Source organism: Carettochelys insculpta, chromosome 1 (assembly GCF_033958435.1).
Source record: "Carettochelys insculpta isolate YL-2023 chromosome 1, ASM3395843v1, whole genome shotgun sequence".
In the NCBI taxonomy this organism is placed as follows: Eukaryota; Metazoa; Chordata; order Testudines; family Carettochelyidae; genus Carettochelys; species Carettochelys insculpta.
The window spans coordinates 281,555,853-281,578,458 of record NC_134137.1 but is presented as its reverse complement, the minus strand read 5'-3'; the positions used below and the strand labels follow the sequence as shown (position 1 = coordinate 281,578,458).

The 22,606-nt window shown below is 46.3% G+C and overlaps 1 protein-coding gene across 4 annotated transcripts in view; it reads right to left on the bottom strand.

Moving 5' to 3' along the window:
- Window positions 1-9,224: 9,224 nt before the first annotated feature.
- Window positions 9,225-22,606, bottom strand: part of TAB1 (TGF-beta activated kinase 1 (MAP3K7) binding protein 1) — a 56,117-nt gene continuing 42,735 nt past the window's right edge. Inside the window, exons 13-14 of one of the 4 annotated variants that reach the window (XR_012647581.1) lie at window positions 10,835-11,104; window positions 9,243-9,781 (exon numbers count right to left, since the gene is read on the bottom strand). The gene's annotated coding sequence lies outside the window, so the exon portion shown is untranslated. Of the gene's footprint in view, window positions 11,105-22,606 lie in introns of all 4 variants that reach the window. The other 3 variants (XR_012647580.1, XR_012647579.1, XR_012647584.1) reach the window with 3 other exon arrangements.

Sequence of the window (22,606 nt, the reverse complement as noted above, 5' to 3'; positions counted from 1 at the left end):
TGATAGGGTTTCGTAACTGTGTAGATAAATCTCTGCATCGTTTTCTTATAACCTTGTATTAAGTCTGTTTATATAGAAACCTTGTAATTTCTGTACCATTTTCTTCTTAAATTTGTATTAAGTATTTCTCTAGAAATACGTAGGCCTTTGTATCAGCCTCTGGTAATTGATCTCTCCCCTATTAATTCACTGACTGCCCTGTGGAACGAATGAGGTGTCAATGAGAGACCTGGAAGGCAAGCACCTCCGAATAGATTCAAAGGTTGAGGGGAATAAGACCAGATCCAAGGACAGTAAAGACCTGTCAAGTGGGGGAGATCAGACATATTGTGGAACACGGTAGTCAAAAGCAAGCACCTTCTTCCGAAAGCAGATGCAAACGGCTGTCTCTGAAGAAGAATGTGTCAGCCTTGAGGCAGCACCCAGGAGACAGGTATGACTAACCCACACAGCCAAGAGTGCATAGGTTTTTGCATATGCATGGAATGACTACCTGGTGTAAAAACAACAAGAAGTCCTGTGGCTTTTAACTAACAGATATTTTGGAGCATAAGCATTCGTGGGCAAAGACCCGCTTGGTCAGATGCAGGAGTAGATTTCAGAGGGGTAGCCGTGTTAGTCTGTAGCTTCACAAAACGAAGCAAGCAGGCATGTAGCACCTTAATGACTAACAATATCACTCACTAGGTAATGAGCTTTCCTGGGTAAGACCTTTGAAAGCTCATTACCTAATAAATAAAATTGTTAGTCTTGTTAGTCTTTAAGGTGCTACAGGACTGTTTGCTTTGTTTGGTGTAGATTTGCATGAGAGAAAGGCTACTGTACATCTAAGGCAGTGGGTCCCAAACTTTTTGGCATCACGCCCCACTTTTGATTTTTGAGAAACCCTCACATCCCCCTCACCTCTCCTTTACCATCATCCAATCCTCCTTTAACAAAAAATTCAATTTGTAATTTAAAATAAACACAAAAGCTTGAAAAAAATGTTATTTCAAATTAAAAATAAGCACAAATAGTTTTTCTCGGCCCTTGTGGAGGCCCGGTGCAGCCCCCACTGGCCACTGTCTGAATCCCATCCCAGCCACCAGAGCTGCCTGTGCCAGCTGTCTGCCTGCCCGAGCCCTGTGCTGCCAGAGCTACCCGCCCACCCCCAGCCCAAGCCCCACGCTGCCTAGGCCAGACACCTGCCCACCAGCTGCCCCAGCTGCTTGCCTGAGCCCTGCGCTGCCAGGACTAGCCACCCGCTCACCAGCCGCCCCTGTTGCCCTCCTGAGCCGTGGGCCAGCCGCCCCAGCCACCCACCCACCAGCCCGAGCCACCTAAGCCCCTTGCTGCTGGGGCTAGCCACCCACCCACCAGCCTGAGCCCTGCTCTGCCGGGGCCAGTCACCTGCCAGCTGCCCAAGCCCTGCAACCCCATGAGCTGCCTGAGGCCCTCTCCTCCCCCAAGCCAGGTACCCCCAGCCCCTGCTCTTACCCCTTCCCCATCTCCCTCCCCCAAGCCAGGAACCCCCAGCCTGCCACCCAACCCCATCCTCCTCCTCCTCGCCCCCACCAACCCACCCCCACACTCACTCACCTTTGCAGGAGGCAGCCAGCTCCACATGCGTCTTCACCAGCTGCCTGCTTTTTATAGGGGCTGCGTTGGGTTGTCCATGTAAAATGGCAGGAGCTGAGAGCCGGAAGCAAAAGCCGGATCTTTCTTGGGCTTGGGGGAATGATGGCAGGGCTGGGTCACCTCACACCCCCCTGGAATTTCTTCACGCCCCTCAGTTGGGGAAACCATGGTCTACAGGGTGACTTGCGGGGGGCTCCTGGTCTTATCAACATTGGAGCATGGATTTGGATCTGGATTGGCCAAAGCCCAGCTCCAGCGCTCCCACATCTAACTCACTGGATAAGTGAAGTTCGGGGGAGAAACTAGTTGGTACCAACAACAAGATGGAGTGTGCTTGTGTGTGTGATCTATCATATGCATACAATAAAGTACTTAATTATTATGGCCGTGCCTGCACTCGCCCCAAACTTTGAAATGGCCATGTAAACGGCCATTTCGAAGTTTACTAATGAAACGCTGAAATACATATTCAGCGCCTCATTAGCATGCGGGCGGCTGCGGCACTTCGAAATTGATGCGGCTCGCCGCCGCGCGGCTCATCCCAACGGGGCTCCTTTTCGAAAGGACCCTGCCTACTTCGAAGTCCCCTTATTCCCATCTGCTCATAGGAATAAGGGGACTTCGAAGTAGGCGGGGTCCTTTCGAAAAGGAGCCCTGTCTGGATGAGCCGCGCGGTGGCAAGCCACATCAATTTTGAAGCGCCGCGGCCGCCCTCATGCTAATGAGGCGCTGAATATGTATTTCAGCGCTTTATTAGTAAACTTCAAAATGGCCATTTACATGGCCATTTCGAAGTTTGGGGCTAGTGTAGACACGGCCTATGTGTATTACTAATAATGTGGCATTTTCCCTCATTCCTCTGCAAAAGATTCTGTGTAATTCTTTGAAATACAACATCTGGTGTTCCTAACTCTGAGGTTCTACTGGACATTCTTTTAACCTGTCTTCTTTTGTCACCCTTCCAGCCCCTTATTCTCACTTTGCCACAGAGCTCAGGGACTTCCACTGGAAACATTCATTTATATAGGCCTGCTTAAGAAAGCTGTGATGGGGCCTGGAAACTGAGACGAAGGCCCTAAATAGAGGAGAACCACAAAGCAGCAATGTGCTGAGCTAGAAGGGAGAGGTCTGGTGGTATTTACTATGTCAATTAATAATCTGGGCGTGGGAAGCAGGAGTGCATTATTCACGAATGCTGCTAAGCTGAAGATATAGGGAAGCAATACAAAAGGGGCTAAAAACAACCATGGAAAGGGCAGGAGATTCAACTTGGAAAAATAGAGAGAAAGGCACACACGAGTCACACCTCTTTGTGGAACTGTTGAAAGCACATCTCAGTGGCTCCATGCACAAACCAGAAAAACATTCTCCTAGTACATGCTGAAAGCTGTGAGACCCACCCCTCTGTGTGATATTGCAGGAGACGCTCCCTTGAATCCTCAGGTCAATGGCAGATAACAAAGAATGAGGACTGTAAGAAAGAGACATAACAAGCAAACATACCAACAGATAGAGTGAACATATATAAGAAAATACTATATATTAACTAAATTCATTTAACTTTGTGTGTGTGTTATGGTTACACATAGTAGGACCAACTGGGTTCAAGGCCGCATTGTGGTAGGTGCTGTATATAGTAAGAGACAGTCCTTACCTCAGGGAGTTTACACGTTGAATAGGCAAAGGTTGGGTGAGAGGAAGGATTTTTAATCCTGCTTCGTAGGCACTGAGCAAAGAAGTGTCTTGCCACACAGAGGTGGACCTGCTGTCTCTTTCTGAGTGCAGCACAGTGTAACTTTAGCTCAGGACTATTCCTATTTGTCTTTTCTTCCTGAGTGGGATGAATAGATATTAGCTGGCATGCAACAGTTGTCAAACTGGTCTTAGAACCCTCTGAGTCAAGCTGGGATTTATTCCATAGTTCGGCATTTAATACACTTTCTTTAGTCACACTTTAATTATAGTAGCAGAGAGGGAGTCGTGCTAGTCTATATTCTACCAAAACAAAAAGCAGTCAAGTAGCACTTTAAAGACTAGCAAAATAGTTTATTAGGTGAGCTTTCGTGGGACAGACCCACGTCTTCAGACCATAGCCAGACCAGAACAGACTCAATATTTAAATATATAATATTTAACAGACTCAATGTTTAATATTCTCTGTGCCTTAAATATTGAGTCTGTTCTGGTCTGGCTATGGTCTGAAGAAGTGGGTGTGTCCCACGAAAGCTCATCACCTAATAAATTATTTTGTTAGTCTTTAAAGTGCTACTTGACTGCTTTTTTGCTTTAATTATAGGGTGTAGGGCTTTCTTTCAGAAGCCATACGTGCTAGTACATTTTTTTTGCCACTCTTACTATGGTGAGTGTCATTATCCGCCGTCGACCTGAGCATTAAGGGGAGTGTCTCCTGCAATATCACACAGTGGGGTGGTTCTGAGAGCTTTCAGCAGGTACTAGGGCATGGTTTCCCAAACTGGGGGGCGTGCCCCCCCGGGGTGTGTGAAGAAATTCCAGAGGGGGTACAAGCCAGCCTTTGCTTCCGGCTCTCAGCCCCTGCCATTTCACATGGGTGACCCGGCTCAGCCGCTATAAAAAGTAGGCAGCCAGCAAAGACCCACGTGGAGTTGGTTGCCTTCTGCAAATGAGAGTGAGTGTGGGCTGGGAGGGAGGAGGAGGGTGGAGTTAGATGGGGAGCTGGAGGAGCCTGGCTTTGTGGGAGGGCAGGGAAGGGGCTTCGGTGGGAGGCTCAAAAGGCTTGTGGGGCTCAGGCAGTTGACCAGCTTGTGGGACTTGTGGGGCTCAGGCAGCTGGCCCCGGCAAAGTGGGGCTCGGGTGGCTTGGGCTGGTGGGCAGGGGGCTGGCCCCGGCTTCGGGGGGCTTGGGCAGCTCAGGATGGCAGGTGGGCGGCTGGCCTTGGCAGCGTGGGGCTTGGGTGGGCAGCTTGGGCAGCTGGTCCCAGCAGCATGGGGTTTGGGTGGCTGGTGGGTGGGCAGGTGGCTGGCCGTGGAGGTGTGGGGCTCGGGCAGGCGGCTTTGGCAGCGGAGGTGTCAGGCGGGTGGGTGGCACAGGCATCTCTGGAGGCTGGCATGGGGCTCAGGCAGCTGGCCAATTGGGACTGCACCTGGCAACCACAAGGGGCCAAGAAAAAATATTTGTGCTTATTTAACTTTAAATAACATTTTAATATCAAGTTTTTGTGTTCATTTCAAATTACAAATTGATTTTTTTCTTAGAGGGCGGTTGGATGATGGTAAAGAAGAGGTGGTGGGGGCATGAGGTTTCTCAGAAATCAAAAGCTGGGGGTGTGATGCCGAAAAGTATGGGAACCCCTGTACTAGGAAAATGTTTTTCTGGGCCTGTGCACAGAGCCACTGAGATGTGCTTTCAACAGTTCCACAAAGAGGTGTGACTCATGTGAACAAATCTGTTTATCTCACCTGTTTTCTACCTTTAGTCACCAGTGGCCCAGTTCTGGGTTGCAGCTGAAGTGAGCTCAGAGGCTGGCAGGGTAAGGGAGGAGTCGGGGAATGGGGAGGGAGAAGGTGGCTGTATGCCAGCTTTGTGGTTGTCTGAATTTTGGCAGCATGGCCGGGCAGAGGGGTGAGTGGGGATCAGTCCAGTCCCCACCCTGCTCTACAATAGCTCAAAGGCTTTGTTAACGTCCTTTCAGCTGCAACTAACTGGTCACCAAGCCCCGCCAGCCAAAAAGCAAAGGGTGTACTGAGGTGTTTCAGTCTTCTATCCTCCCCCTTACCATTGTTCCTCCCCCTCTCCAGGGATGTGACAAATCGCCATTTTTCTGACTTGAGGCCTCCTGAGGATCCCTGGGTATGCTAGAGAGACTCCCAGGTGGCTGGTTCTATGGGGACAGCAGAGCCAAACTAAAGAAGTTGCTAAGCAAGCTAGAAATGAGGCAAAGTGCCTTTGATTTCTGGCCACTTGGGCTGCTCCTAGGTACAATTAAAGACATGGGTGTCTGTGGCTATTCCAGCTGAATGAATACATCACAAGTAACTTTGAGCTCTAATGTGTTTGCTTATTTGTGTACAGTCATGTCAGTGGCATTGCTGGGTTATTACTTCTTTACAGAGCACTTGACAGCATCCACAGAAAGCCATAGTATGGCCTCAAAAATTTCCAGATTGTTTAGTAGTCTGATGCTTAAGACTACTATGCACAGTCCTTGCGACCTTGAATGGTCCAACTTCTATGCAATTCAGTTAGTCATTATGACACACTTAGCAAGGTAATAAGTGTCTGCAGGACCCTCTCTGTAGGTCGGTGGTTCCTAAACTTTTTGGCATCACACCCCCCTCTCCTGATTTTTGAGAAACCCTCACTTTCCCCCACCTCTTCTTTACCATCATCCAACCCCCTTTTCTAAAAATTCAATTTGTAATTTAAAATAAACATAAAAACTTGATATAAAAATTCTTTAAAATTAAAAATACACACAAATAGTTTTTCTTGGCCCCTTGCGGGTGTTTGGAGCAGTCCCAGTTTGCCAGCTGCCTGAGCACAGTGCCAGCTGCCAGACCTGCCCACGCCAGCTGCCTGTTCACCTGAGACCTGCTCTGCCAGAGACACCCATCCAAGCTGACCAAGTCCCATGCCGCCCAGGTCAGCAGCCTGCCCGCTTATCACTGGGGCCAGCTGCCCACCCGCCAGCTGCCCCTGCCAGCCACCCTTCCTGCCTGAGCCTCCTGCCTGAGCCCCACACTGCCAGAGCCAGCTGCCTGCCAGCTAGCCTGAGCCACCCGAGTCCCATGCTGCCAGGGCTAGCTGTCTGTCCACCAGCCACTCAAGCCCTGCAATGCTGGGGTCAGCCACCCGAGCCCTGCAAGTCCCCTTGAGCCTCTCTCTTCCCACAAAGCCAGACACAACCAGCCCCCACTCTCACTCCATCCCCCTCCATCGAGCCAGGCACCCCCAGCCCTCCATATAACCCCATCCTCCTTCTCCTCCTCTCACTGCCCTCCCCAAGCCACACTCACTCCCCTTTGTAAGAGGCAGCTTGCTCCACATAGGTCTTTCCCGGCTGCCTATTTTTTATAGTGGCTGTGCCAGGTCGCCTATATAAAATGACAAGGGCTGAGAGCCGGAAGCAAAGGCCGGCTCTTTCTTTGATTGGGGGGAATGGTGGGAGAGGGGGCGGGTCACCTCATGCCCACCTGGAATTTCTTCACCTGGGCTTGCCCCTCAGTTTGGGAAACCACGCAGTAGGCGGTCAATCAATAACAACTAGGACATCTTCCTGCCACCTTCCTATTTGTGAGTCCATTGACGGCTGAGCAGCCCAGTTCTGGAGCCACAGGTCTTATTGCAGAAGGGGCAGGTGTTGGTAGCTTTTGGAGGGACGCTGGGCATGTTTTGAGACTCTTTTCTCCTTCTCCATCTCTCCTTGTATTTGCTGTGGTGGGACCCTAATTTAGCCACGTATCAGAGGGGTAGCTGAGTTAGTCTGTAGCTTCGAAAACAACACCAAGTCCTGTGGCACTTTACAGATGAGGGCCTATAAGTGGGGGAGAGGGATAGCTCAGTGATTTGCACATTTGCCTGCTAAACGCAGGATTGTGAGGTTTGATCCTTGAGGGCCCATTGAGGGATCTAGGCACATAGATTTAAAACACAAAAATCAGGGATGGTCATAGGTCCTGCTATGAGTGCAGGGGACTAGACTCAAGGTCCCTTCCAGCTCTGTGGGAGAGGTAGATCTCCATATTATTATTAACAGATATTTTGGAGCATAAGTTTTCATGGACAAAGACCTGCTTCATCAGATTCATCTTATGCCTATGCTCCAAAATATCTGTTAGTCTATAAGGTGCCACAGGACTTCTTGTTGTTTTTAATTTAGCCATGACAGAAAGAAATGAAAGACACAAAAGGCAGGGGAGGAGCCAAGGTACCATGGCGAGGAGGACTAGATGACTACCCGGCAAGTCAGGGGTGAAGAAGAAAAAGTGCACAAAACTGAGGGCCTGTATTTAATCAAGCCAAGTGCATGGTCATTACAAGTGCCCCCGTAGGACTGACCTGATTCTTGGGGACACCATGGAAGAAAACAAACCAGCAGCTCTGTAGCACTTTAAAGACTAACAAAATAATTGATTAGGTGATGACCTTTCATGGGACAGACCCACGTCCTCAGACCATGGGATAAGTACGTATTTGGGAGAGTGTGAAGGGGTCGGGATTCCATCACCATCTGACTGGCTCTCACATTTGTGGGTATTTGCTGACTGACAGCTGCTGGCAGAGACTTTGAGAAGCATGCTAATGTTAATTTAAATAAATGAATGACTCAGAATAGTAAGAAAGAGGTAGCCCTGTTAGTCTGTGCTCCAACAAAACAAAGTAGCAGAAATGGAGCACATTAGAGACTAACACAAATGGCATTTCAGCCAGCCACTGAAGCACTCTCAATGTGCAGAGGTATTTTCTTTTGCCTTTCAAGTTCTTCTTCTTTAAAAACTTCCTTTTCCTTTGTTATAGCCAAAGATTCTCACAGGTACTGTAATAACAGGTAGAAGAGGTATGTTTTGGGCATTCCCTTCTGTTTGAAGAGCTCTCAGGGATATGTATTGAAAGGGAAAAGCAGTCAAGTAGCACTTTAAAGACTAATAAAATAATTTATTAGGTGATGAGCTTTTGTGGGACAGACCCACTTCTTCAGACCATAGCCAGACCAGAACAGACTCAATATTTCAATATTTAATATTCTCTCTGCCTTAAATATTGAGTCTCTGCTGGTATGGCTATGGCCTAAAGAAGTGGGTCTGTCTCACGAAAGCTCATCACCTAATACATTATTTTGTTAGTCTTTAAAGTGCTACTGGACTGCTTTTTTGTTCTGATAGTATATAGACTAGCACGGCTCCCTCTCTGTCAGTGGATGTTTTCTGAGGGCTGTTGCTTTCCCTTTTGCTAATCAGCACACAAAGGGGCGTTGTGGTTGGTTGGTTTTATTTGGCTCCCATTTGGATGACAAATCCAGTCTCTCCGAAACATATTCCAAGTAGCCAAGTAGCAGATGTGCTGGAACAGAGAGAAATATGCCTCCTCCTACCTCAAGTAGCAGCTGCAGAGTTACTCCATGGAAGCCAGCTAGCTACTGGGCATCTTGGAGGCTGGCATCGCCTCCTCAGGCCCTTATATGGCCACCAGAGGGTGGAGGCTCTTGCATGTGTTCAGAATACCACAGATGCCTTAAGAACAAAAGGAACTCAAGCCTGCAGGCATTGCTTTTAGAGGCACAGTGACTGTAGCCTGTAATGCGGGAAGGGTGGGGGGGGGGAGGAATTGGTAGAGGTAAGGCTCCTGATCTGCATTCCCTGCTCTTCCTGACTCCTCTCACACATGATGCCAAAAGCATCATCAATAGCAACTGCAGGCCAGCAAAGTTAAAATTTTCCAGAGTGACAGCACTGCTGCCCAGTTCTGTCATGCTTGGTGTTTTTCTTAAAGCCCCAGCACCTGGAATCATGTGATTTTGTGAGACTCCGCTTTCATTTGTTTAAAAATAGCAATTGTTAGCCCTCACGGGTGCAGAGAAAAAGCTTGAAAATGTGATTGGAGTGCAGCTCTCCCCACAAAACTCAGAAATAAAAAAGCAATTATACAATTAACTTTATTTTAACCTCATGATTTATAAGACAGTCTCATGATTTTTGAAACCTGAATGCTTGTGGTGCATAATTGTGCAGTGTACTCCACAGTCTTCCAGAAACAGTGGAGAGTTCTGGGACAGAGCAGTCTTTCTGGGTAACACTTAATCGAGGTGTGTGACTCTGCAAATCACAAACTCAAAGCTTTCTTGAGGTTAACAGGACCTGTGATCTATCCTTGCTCTGCCTCCTTTCTGGTTAATGATTTTCTAGCTACAAAATGTGTTATTCTTCAGGGCAGAGATCAGGACTTTATTTTTACTGCTGTGTAAAAACAACAACATGTTGCGACATAAATAGTTAATAGCAAACATCTGTGAGGCGGCCAGAGTATAGACACAAGTTCCTAATGTCTCAGCCCAGAATGCAGCAGAGTTGGTGGCAAAACAAAAAAGCAGTCATGTAGCACTTAAAAGACTAACAAAATAATTTATTAGGTGATGAGCTTTCACGGGACAGACCCACTTCTTCAGATCAAAGCCATACCAGAACAGACTCTATATAATATATAAAGCATAGAGGTCTGTGGAAGCCATCCTATATAGAAGCCATTTCTTGTTTCTTATTTAAAACCAGGTCCTACAGGGCATGGTAAAGAAACTAACACTAAAACAAGGTAAAGCCCCTTCAAGTCATAATCACTGCAAATCCATTATTAAACAGCTTAAGCAGAAGTTAAACTTTGCAACCTGTCAGGGTGCAGCAGTCACAGCAGGAGAATGGGATCAAACACAACTTAGGGGAGTAAGGAATATCGGGGCAGTTGTATCTGGGCTGTAAGAAACAGCAAGAGCTTGAACTTTTCCTCACCTATTTGGGAGTGGCAGGGAGGATGAGCTAAGTGGGATGTGGTAATGAACTCTTTGGATTTGGGGCTCTTACTCCCTAGTACCTGTTCCTCCTTGCTGATAACAGTTTTCTCTCTGAAAATGATCGAGGTTTCTCTAACTAATTGCTTCTGGCTCTGGGCTTGTTTGTGTAAGGGTATAAAATACTAGAGTTACCTGCATCAAGCAGCCCTACTGGACCTGGTTTTAGTGGTGCCCAGTTTGGCTCATCTGTTGCCTTACTGAATTCAATAAAGCTGAATGTTAGCCGCCTAAACACAGAGAAGCCTTCTGCTTCAACAACCTGAAGTTTCCACAGAGATCCCAACACGCCACTTGGCTGGACGAAGGGAGCGACACCCCACTTCCAAGCTTCTCAAAGTGCACACAATAGAAGGTAAGGGGGATACCTGTTAAGAAATCGGGCAGGGGCTTGGGACTGGAGTGGTGGATGCCCGTTGGGGTAAGGGGAGCTACGGGTTCCACCTTTGTGGAGCAGCTAACATTCTTTGTTTGTTTGTTTGTTTGTTTTTGTCTATTAGGCCTGTCTAGTATGTCACAGTTCCCAAAGGGCACACCAGTGTCTCTAGATGGACAGCCATGTGCTGGACCCTTTGTGTTCAGTTGCTAAAAATTGGTGTGGTGCCATTACTCTCTTTCGGCACACAGAACTGTGGGAAGCTTTGCTGCTTCCCTCTGTTTCTTTTTGGAAATAAGACTAACCTTTAAGGGTATCCCCAAGCCCAGGCAGACTCAACTCCTGCCAGGCTGTCTCCAGGCGCCAGGGCAAAGCGTCCTGTCGTGCTGGAGCAGGTGCTGGGAACCCCCGCGAGCCAGGTGGACTTTGGTCCAGTGCCTTGCACCCTGCAAGCCAGGTGAACTCCGGTTCGGTGCTTCACAGGGAGAAGAAGGGGGAGGAAAGATCTTGCGAGCCAGGTGAACTTCGGTTCGGTGCCTCGCACCCTGTGAGCCGGGCGAACTCCGGTTTGGTGCCTTGAAGGGAGAAAATAAATCACGGGGATAGGTCAGTCTACAGGAATTCCAGTACCCTCTAAAGGCAGTCCAGCTTTTTTATGTACGCTCATTATGGAGAAAATACTTGCAAGTGTTTAGACAAATGGAACTGGTATACCAGAAATGATCCTTCAAAGCAATTTCCTCTAAAGGGTACATTTGACTTTGAAAAAAAAAATTATTTCTCTCCGCAGGGCATTAGAATCAAAAGGTAGCAAAATTTCTCAAATGCAATCAAATGTATATTTTTACTGGTATGAAGAAACTAATAAGAGAAAACATCCAAGTGCTTAAATGAATCCCAGGTAAGGAGTCTTAAGGACTCCACTAATAAACCGATATTGCAGGTACAGGAATTGAAGCAACAAAATAAGACTGATCAGTCTGACCCTTCAAATTTAAAACCAGGTCCTACAGGGCACGGTAAAGAAACTAACACTAAAACAAGGTAAAGCCCCTTCAAGTCATAATCACTGCAAATCCGTTGTTAAACAGCTTAAGCAGAAGTTAAACTTCGCAACCTCTCAGGGTGCAGCAGTCACAGCAGAAGAATGGGATCAAACACAACTTAGGGGAGTAAGGAATATCAGGACAGTTGTATCTGGGCTGTAAGAAACAGCTTTTTGGACAAAAGCCCGGACTATAAGACCTTGAAGAAACTGCTCAACTCTGAAAGCTGTTAGTTCTTCTTCCCAACTCCTTAACTCTTTGTGGTACAGAGTGTAGTCATGTAAGCATTTATGTTGCAGTATATGTGGATATGTCATGGAGTTTTGTTTAAATTAATTGTCCTGCTAACGCGTGTTTGTGTCAGAATCTGATAACTTGCCCTTGCAGCAACAAAGAGCTGTTTTGGTTCCATTGCCAAGTGTCTGGCAATTAGAATCTGTACTAATCTGCACTCCTCAACCTTTTGTGGTTGGAGCTTCTTTGCTTTTGACTGGTCTGGGGTAATTTTGTCTGTCTGTCTGTTTATTTGTCTGTCTTGCTGGTGTATCCATAAGGAAGAGACACCTTCTGATGTGGATACCTTCCAATATCAGAGAACAGAAGCTGTGTAAAATCTAAATAAGCTCACAGAGTTAAATTTTCTCTTCTGTTTTAAAGTTAAGTAAATTATAGAGGTAACATCAATATATAGAAATAATGGGTGAGATGTACTTGAAATCTCCTGCTAAGGGTTATGCCCAGCAGGATCACAGGGATCTGCAGGGTTTGGTAAACCAAGCATATAAGTCAGGAGAAGGGTTTAATACTGATCTGCCAACAGCCCTCAGCTTTATACTTAATCCAAGATTTACTAAAGGAAGGGGTCCTCATTAAGACCCAGAGCCCCTTCAGTAGCCCAAATTTGGCCAGTTCTGAAGAAATAATCAAATTTAAATCTCCATAATTCATTAAAACTTGCTAAAAGAAGATAAAGGGTTTCTATTGGGATTTAATTGCCCCAACTGTATAAAAGGGAATGTAAGCTGTGTACAGCAGTGTAAAATTAGTTAGAGTAGTGCAACGGGTGTTTAAAAAAAAAGTATGCACTTAACATGAGAGACCCTGTAATAAGGTGCAATGTATATGATTGTCTTTTAATAAAGGGAGTCTTTAAGCAATGTTCAAAATCGTAATTAAAAACATCCCTCGTGATACAAGGTATGTGTGGGGTAGTCAAGGAGCCCACTCTCTTTGCTATATTGTCAATAAGTTAAAGCCTGTGTCCATAAAGAAAAACGTGTTGACTATGCAAACAGGATTGGGCCCACACAGGTAAGCAATAAAGAAAGAAAGCTACAGTCTGAGAGCCCTGAGAGCATATTAGCAGGAATAAGGGAAGTAATAAAAGTCAAAGGGAAACTCAGATCCATGTAACAACACCTTCCAATGGTGAGATCTGAACAAACAAAGTTTTCATTTTTGAGGGAGCAAGCATATGATTAGAGGGAAAGAGTAAATCATTAACTCTGAAGCGCCTGGAGAAAATTCAGAGTAAGTAGCTTGCAGAGTTTAAAAAGAAGTAAGCATATTTGTAAATGAAGTATTTTAAGATGTAATCTGCCACCCCCAAAGGAGGGGTAGAAAATTGTTCTTTTGTCTTTCAGGAACACAGAAAAACTGGTAGTTACTGAAGAACAACTTAAAACATCATGAATCCCCTTTCAAAATGAAGAGTGTGGTTTTGTATTTTGTTTGTGATTGTTTTATTAATAGCATTGTTAAGTTGTCTATATTGGTAAGTAAACATAAAAATATACATGGGCTCACAAATTAAAAAATTGGTCCATATGTTGCTGCCTTACTAAACGCCTTTCAGTTACCATGTGCTGTTGCAGTTACTAAGCATGCTGCTCATCAGACTGCTGCTGATGAAGTTACACGTGGAAATGCCTTGGCTAACTCATAAGCTAAGACTGCAGCCCTTTCCCCTCTCAGGCCACTTCGCTATTTCCTATTTTTACAGACTCCCAATCTCCTATTGCAACTTTTAATGATACTGCACTATTTCAAAATCAGGCCCTAGATTCGGAAAAGACCACCTGGAGACTGGATGTATGCTTTTTGCATCCTGACCATCTTTGGTGCTCCCCAGACGGCTGCCTGATTGCGCCCAAGGTCCTTCTCCCTTATCTTGCTTGCATGCACCATGGCATGGCTCATGTAAGCAAAAGGGGGGGATGATTACTGCTGTTCAAACAAAATTGGTTTGCTCCCAAATTCTCTCAAGTGGCCCAAGACAACTGTCTGGCTGACCCTGTCTGCCAAGCCCACAATGTGGGCAAACCTGTAAAGACAGTTCCGGCAACCAGACCTCTGCCTTTAGGACCATTCCTGAATTTACAAATGGACCTCATTCAACTGCCCAAATTTTGTTTGTTCTCGGGATGGGTAGAAGCTTATCTATGCAGGAAAGCTGACGCCATTACAGTGGCAAAAAGACTTTTAAATCATTATATCTCGTCCTGGGGATTCTTTCTCGTGATCTCCAGTGATAGAGGTACGCACTTCACTGGACAAATTATTCAAAACTTGGAAAAGTACTACTCTGTCCAACAGGAGCTACATTGGCCATGACACCCGGGGAGCCTGGGATCAGTAAAGAGACAAAACGGGATTTTAAAGAATAAACTTGCTAAAATATGTGAGAACTCTGGTTTAACTTGGGCAGAAGCTCTCCCGATTGCTCAAATGAGCATTGGAGCCACTCCTAACTGAAAAAACGGACTTAGTCCCTATGAGACTGTGTGTGGCCAGCCCATGAGACTGCTGAGTAGCCTGGAAATCGAGCAGGCTGATACCACATTTGTCAAAGGAAGCATAGTTAAGTATTGTCAGGAACTTAAGAAGTGTGTGCAGTCCTATCATTCACAGGTCAAGGATGCTTTCCAGGAGGCCCCAGCTGAGCCATGCCATAAGCTACAACCAGGAGATTGGGTCTGTGTGAAGATCCACCAGCGAAATACTGCCTTGGAACCAAGGTGGAAGGGTCCCTACCAAGTCCTTTAGACCACCCATGCTGCTGTGAAGTGCGAGGGATTGCCCACTTGGATTCACGCCTCCCACTGCAAACCGGTTGCAGCTCCTAAAGAGGCAGGTCCTGAAGAGGAGCTCTGTGGACCTGGTGGCAGAGATCCAGGTCCAGAAGTAGACGGGGATCAGCACAGGCCTGGTACCGGCAATCCAGGCCGAGAAGCAGACGAACCTGAGGGACCAAGACTAAGGTGCCAACTGCAGCCCAGGAAACCTGCCAACGATAAGTGAAGAAAGCTATGAAGTCCTGAAGAACGGCCCAAATGAGACTGGCCAAACAAATCTTGCTGAGCTTTTGTTTAATCCTGTTTTTAATACCTAGTATTAAATGGCTCAAACATGTTTATGCTTTTAATTAACTAAGTTTCCCAAGAATTTAACACCACAGATTGTTGAATATGTGCTCACAGCCCTGCACATTCAGAAGCAGGTGCCCCAGTGATTCCAGTCTCACTAAATAACACTCAGATGAATGACAGGTTTGATGAATTGGTCCAGAATGACACATGGTATGATCCGGATGGCCCTAGATTACGTCCTAGCACGCAAGGGCGGGGTTTGTGCCATGGTGGGAAAGGAATGCTGTGTGTATCTTACAGACACCAGCAAGGAAGTAAAGGAAGATGCCTCAGAAATTGAAAGAGCTGTGGTGGGCCTAAAGCAGAAGGAAAGATGGGCCTTCTGGGGTTGGTTGGGAGGTTGGGTCGGACATTAGGGAACTTGGATTTTGCAAGGAATAGGATTAGTATTGGTTATATTCTTTTGTGTTTATTTCTGTTTCTTGTTAATCAAATGTTGTTTTACCCGTGCTCAAAAATAATTACAAAACAGGTCCTTACCAACAGGGAAGTGGAGTTAATGATTTTAAGGCATGATGGACCAAAAAAACAAACAAACCAACAAACAGAATCACAGAATCATAGGGCTGGAAGGGACCTCAGGAGGTCATCTAGTCCAGCCCCCTGCTTCAAGCAGGATCAACCCCTACTGAGTCATTCCAGCCAGGACCTTGTCCGGCCAGGACTTAAAAACCTCAAGGGATGGAGAATCCACCACCTATCTCGGCAACGCATTCCAATGCTTCACCACCCGCCTGGTGAAGTAGTTTTTCCTAATATCTAAGCTACACCTTTTCCTCTTCAACTTCTGACCATTACTCCTTGTTCTGCCATCTGACACCACTGAGAACAGTTTCTCACCCTCCTTTTTAGAGCTCCCCTTCAGGAAGTTGAAGGCCGCTCTTAAGTGACCTCTAAGTCTTCTCTTCTGAAAACTAAACAAGCCCAAATCCCTCAGCCTATCCTCATAGGTCTTGTGCTCCAGCCCCTTAATCATTTTTGTTGCCCTAGAATAGTAGTAGGCATCCTTCAGTCTGCATAGACTATGGATCGCGCCCTTAAAAGTTTCAATTGAAGACTTCATTTACAGCGTCTATTGTGACTATAAAGACCCACACGAGAGTGACAGTCCTTGCTGCATCTCTTGCAGATGTAGTGGGTGTCTGGCAAGTCCTTATTGTGCTTTCTGTGTGCTCACTTCTCCTCTGCTAGCTGTCTGATCTTCAACTCGCCCTTCTGAAGGCCCTTGTGTAACCCCTGCCTCCATCTTCTGTGATCGTCTGCTAGTTCTTCCCAGTTGTCCAGCTCGATGTCTACCTCTCTGAGGTCTCTCTTGCAGACATCTTTGTAACGCAACTGGGGGCATACGGGGGGTCTTCTGCCAGAGGCTAGCTCACCATACAGGATGTCTTTTGGAATCCTTCCATCATTCATCCTGTGGATGTGGCCAAGCCAGCGGAGCCGATGCTGCCTGAGGAGGGTGTGCATGGTTGGGATTCCAGCTTGCTCGAGGACGGCTGTGTTGGTAACTCTATCCTTCCATGATATTCCAAGGATGCGCCTGAGGCAGCGTAAGTGGAAGACGTTCAGCCTCTTTTCCTGGCGGGCATACAGGGTCCAAGTCTCGCTGCCATAAAGGAGGGTGCTGAGGATGCAGGCTCTGTAGACTTGCATTTTGGTGTGAGTGTACAGCTTGTTGTTATTCCACACTCTCTTGCTGAGTCTGGACAGAGTTGTGGCCGCTTTTCCGATCCTCCTATTTAGCTCAGTGTCCAACGACAGGGTGCCAGTGATGGTGGACCCGAGGTAAACGAACTCGTGGACAACCTCTAATATATAGTTGTCAATGCTGATTGATGGGGATTCAGCAACATCCTGACCGAGTACATTCGTCTTCTTTAGGCTGATGGTAAGCCCAAAGTCCTTGCACACTTTGGAGAACCGATCCAGCAGTTTTTGAAGCTGTCTTCTGTGTGAGACACTACAGCAGCATCGTCTGCGAACAGCATGTCCCTGATGAGGACTTCTCGCACCTTAGTCTTAGCTTTCAGTCTTGCAAGGTTAAACAGTTTCCCATCAGATCTTGTGTGCAGCAAGATGCCCTCTGTTGAAGATCCAAAGGCATGCTTCAGGAGGAGTGCGAAGAAGATCCCAAACAATGTCGGAGCAAGCACACATCCTTGTTTGACGCCGCTCCTGATTCTGAAAGCATCCGATAATGCGCCGTCATATTGGATGGTTCCTCTCATGTCTTCGTGGAACGACTGGATCATCTTGAGTAACCGTGGAGGACAGCCTATCTTGTGGAGCAGCTTGAACAGACCATCCCTGCTGACCAAGTCAAAAGCCTTGGTCAAGTCGATGAAGGCTATGTAGAGTGGCTTTCTCTGCTCCCTGCACTTCTCCTGCAGCTGCCTTAGAGAGAAGACCATGTCAACGGTAGACCTCTCTGCGCGGAATCCGCACTGCAATTCGGGGTACACCCTGTCAGCAATCTTCTGGAGTCTGCCAAGGATGACGCGAGCGAACAGTTTACCAGTGACGCTTAGGAGGGAGATTCCACGGTAGTTGTTGCAGTCGCTTCTGTCTCCTTTGTTCTTATACAACGTTACAATGTTAGTGTCACGCATATCCTGTGGAACCTCACCCTCTTTCCAGCACAGGCACAGTAGCTCATGCAGGGGTTCCAGGAGTGTGTCCACGGCACATTTGATTACCTCTGGTGGTATACCATCCTAGCCAGGGGCCTTTCCAGCTGCAATGCTGTCGATGGCTCTCTTCGGTTCATCCACAGTCAGTTCTTGATCCAGTTCATCCATTACTGGTAGGAGCTCGACGGCATCGAGGGCTGCGTCAACCACAACATTCTCGCGTGAGTACAGCTCGGAGTAGTGCTCCTATACCTATTGGTATTATTGTTATTATTATTTGTTGCCCTATACCTATTGGTATTCACAAACCAAGAGGTGTATGTGAATACTTTAATGGAGATGTATCCATGATATGACTTCTGAGTTAGCCTTTTTAAGGCTAAAAGGGGGGAGTTGTGGAAGCCATCTTATATAGAAGCCATTTTTTGTTTCTTATCTCTGCACGTACACAAGAGCTGGAATTTTTTCTTACCTATTTGGGAGGGGCAGGGAGGATGAACTAAGCAGAATGTAACAGAGAGTAAGCCATGCTAGTCTACACACTAATAAACTATTTTGGTAGTCTCTAAAGTGCTACTTGACTGCTTTTTGTTTTAAGCAGAATGTGTTCATGAACTGTTTGGATTTGGGGCTCTTACTCTCTAGTACCTGTTCCTCCTTGCTGATAGTTTTCTCTCTGAAAATGATTGAGGTTTCTCTAACTAATTGCTTCTGGCTCTGGACTTGTTTGTGTTAAGGGTATAAAATACTAGAGTTACCTGCATCAAGCAGCCTTACTGGACCTGGTTTTAGTAGTGTCCAGTTTGGCTCATCTGTTGCCTTATTGAATTCAATAAAGCTGAATGTTAGCCGCCTAAACACAGAGAAGTCTTTTGCTTCAACAGATCCAAAAATTGTTATCAAGGTTGGCAAATCAGAAAAATTGTTATCAAGGTTGGCAAATCAGGAGAGCAGAGGAGGGGCGGGGTGGAGTGGGGAAATTAAGAGTGAGGTCAAACATCAAAGTATGTGAAAGAGTCCTTAGAATGGGTCAGGTAACTGCTGTCACTGTCCAAACCACATGGTAATGTGTCGAACTGGAATACGAATGTTAGTTCTGAGCATTCCCTCTGTAGATGGTTGTTAAAGTCTCTTTTCTCCCGAACACAAACTCTCAGTTGGTGTAACACCTAAGATGGATTCTCTGGAAGCAGCTTCTTCTCTGGTTGGCATAAATCTTGTGATAATAAAAGCATTTGTATAAAACCATCCTTTTACACGATTTGGGGAGGAGAATACAGTATGAAGAAAAGGGGTTGTATCTCTTTACATCGTCTCTGAGTCCATTAGTAGAGCTCACTATCTTGTAAATTTAAGAAGCCAGGTACAGTTCCATGGTTAGATGTTTACTAAACAATTTAGCTCCTAATGGGCCCCTGTGCTTCCTTCCTATTTCATATGTTGTCTAAAAGGCAGAAGACAGAGCGGTGTCTCCAAGTTCATAGCGAATGATATGGAATCTCATAAAGACCTTATACAGGCAATTCAGTCACTCTCAGACACTCTCCCATGTATAGCAATCTCAGCAGCTCTTAAAGTAACAGAGAGAGAGCCGTGCTAAGTCTATATCAGTCCAGTAGCACTTTAAAGACTAACAAAATAATTTATTAGGTGGTGAACTTTTGTGCGACAGACCCACTTCTTCAGACCATAGCCAAACCAGGACAATATTTAAGGCACACAGAACCAAAAATAGTAATCAAGGTTGACAAATCAGAAAAATTGTAACCGAGGTAGGCCAATCAGAAGAGCAGAGGGGCAGTAGGAGGGGCGGGAGTCAAGAGTCAGATAAAACAAAGTATGTAAAAGAGTCCATGTAATGACCGAGGTAATTGGCGTCCTGGTTCAAACCACATGTTAATGTGTCGAATTTGAATATAAAAGAGAGTTCGACAATCTCTCTTTTCAGGCTATTCTTAAAGTTCGTTTTTCAGTAAAACACAGACTTCCAGGTCATTAACAGAATGACCCACTCCATTAAAGTGCTGGCTGACAGGCTTGTGAGTTAAGAGTTTTCTGATGTCTGTTCTGTGTCCATTCATTCTTTGTCGAAGCGTGTTTACTGTTTGTCCTCTATACAAAGTATGTGGGCATTGTTGTTACATGATGGCATATATGATGTAGAGGAATATGAGAATGTGCCCGTGATTCTGTGAATAACATGGTTAGGTCCAAAACAAAAAGCAGTCAAGTAGCACTTTAAAGACTAGCAAAATGGGTTATTAGGTGAGCTTTCGTGGGACAGACCCACTGCTTCAGACCATAGCCAAACCAGAACAGACTGGTTAGGTCCAGTGGTGAAATCTCCAGAATAGACATGCGGACAAAGCTTGCAACAGGGCTTGTTGCAAGGAAGTTCCAGGATTGGTATTATTGTCATATTGGTCTGTGGTTGTTGGTGAGAATCCTCATAAGGTTGGGAGGTTGTCTGTAGGAGAGAACAGGCCTGTCACCTAGGGCCTTCTGGAGTGTGGCATCCTGATTAAAGATAGGTTGTAGGTCTTTAATGATGCGTTGCTGTGGTTTGAGTTGGGGGCCGTAGGCAATGACCAGTGGTGTTCTGTTGTTGGTTTTTATTTGCCTAACTTGAAGTAGCTGGTCTCTGGGTATTCGCCTGGCCCTGTTGATTTGTTTTTTCACTTCCTCCTGGTGGGTAATTCAGGTTTATGAATATTTGGTAGAGATCTTTTAGTTTTTGGTCTCTGTCAGTAGGATCAGAGCAAATGCGATTGTACCTAAGGGCTTGACTGTAAACAATGGATCTTGTTGGCTACGTCTACACGTGAAGCCAACATCGAAATAGCTTATTTCGATGTAGCAACATCGAAATAGGCTATTTCGATGAATAACATCTACACGTCCTCCAAGGCTGGCAATGTCGATGTTCAAATTCGACGTTGCGCGGCACCACATTGAAATAGGCGCTGCGAGGGAACGTCTACACGCCAAAGTAGCACACATCGAAATAAGGGTGCCAGGCACAGCTGCAGACGGGGTCAGAGGGCGGACTCAACAGCAAGCCGCTCCCTTAAAGGGCCCCTCCCAGACACAGTTGCACTAAACAACACAAGATCCACAGAGCCGACAACTGGTTGCAGACCCTGTGCCTGCAGCATGGATCCCCAGCTGCAGCAGCAGCAGCCAGAAGCCCTGGGCTAAGGGCTGCTGCCCACGGTGACCATAGAGCCCCGCAGGGGCTGGAGAGAGAGCATCTCTCAACCCCCCAGCTGATGGCCGCCATGGAGGACCCGGCAATTTCGACGTTGCGGGACGTGGATCATCTACACGGTCCCTACTTCGACGTTGAACGTCGAAGTAGGGCGCTATTCCGATCCCCTCATGAGGTTATCGACTTCGACGTCTCGCCGCCTAACGTCGAAGTTAACTTCGAAATAGCGCCCGACGCGTGTAGCCGCGACGGGCGCTATTTCGAAGTTAGTGCTGCTACTTCGAAGTAGCGTGCACGTGTAGACACAGCTGTTGTGTGTGTAGGATGGAAACTAGAAGCGTGTGGGTAAGTATAGTGGTTAGTGAGTTTCTGGTAGAGTGTGGTCCTGATCAGGCCATCCTTGATTTGTACTGCAGTGTCCAGGAAATGTATCTCTCATGTGGAGTGGTTGAGGCATAATTTGGTGGTGGCGTGTAGACTGTTAAAGTCTCTTTCTAGAGTCTCTGTACCATGGGTCCAAATAATAAAGATGTCATTGATGTATCGTAAGTAGAGGAGGGGTAATAGGGGACGAGAGCTAAGGAATCATCGTTCCAGGTCAGTCATAAACATATTAGCATATTGTGGGGCCATGCAGGTGCCCATAGCAGTTCCACTAATCTGGAGGTATAAATTGTCCCCATATCAGAAATAATTGTGGGTGAGACAAAGTTACAGAGGTCAGACACCAGATTGGCTGTGGTGACATCAGGGATGATATTCCTGATTGCTTCTAATATATCTTTAAGTGGAATATTAGTGTACAGCAGTTCTTAGTAACAATAGGAGATAAAATATTTGACAGCAGGGATAGTTAAGCTGCCACAATTTTTTTAATTGACGACAATGTGCTTTTATCAAGGGAAATTTAAATGCTAGGCAAGAACTATGTTCAGGATACTGGGCCTTTGAGGTAATGTCTACATTGCAATGGAAAAACCTGTGGCTGGCTCATGCCAGCTGCAGTATTCCCTGTAAGCTGAGCATGTAGGTGGCCACCCAGAAGAGATTCAAGTGCTGTGCAGATGTTTAGTATGCCCGCAGCCAGCAGCATGTGTTTCTACTGGTGGTGCGCATCCCTTGGCACACACAATAAAAATTATTCCACCACAAGGGGGGAAATTACAGGGAACATTAAGCCAGCTGACTTGGGTTTGTGGGGCTTGAGTTAAGGGGCTGTGTATCTGCAGTAGGTATTCAGGCAGAGTCCGCTGACCAAATTCTAGAGCACTGGGAGGGGAGGCTGAAGGGTCCCAGAGCCCAAGCTGCACCCTAAAACTTGGCTACATGGCAATTAATCAGCCCTTTAGCCAAAACCAGCTGGGATAGGACAACCATGGGTGTCTAGTTGCAGGGTAGACATAACCAGAGAGAGAACACAGAAAGATGTTCTGGGAACAGTGTGTAAGAGGGATATAGCTGTGTAGATGTGGCTATATGAAGTTAATCAATATGAATATTTGGAATCATAGAATTCTAGGGCTGGAAGAGACCTAAGGAGGTCATTTAATCCAACTCCCTGCCCAAAGTAGGATCAGCCCTAATTAAATCATCCCAGGGAAGGAGCTGCGTTAGTCTGCATCTTCACAAAACAAACCAGCAGTCATGTAGCTCTTTAAAGACTAACAAAATAAGGTGATGAGCTTTCGTAGAGCTGATCCACTTCTTCAGATCCCCTGTCATCATCCCAGTCAGAAATCTGTCCAGCTGGGACTTTAAAACTTCT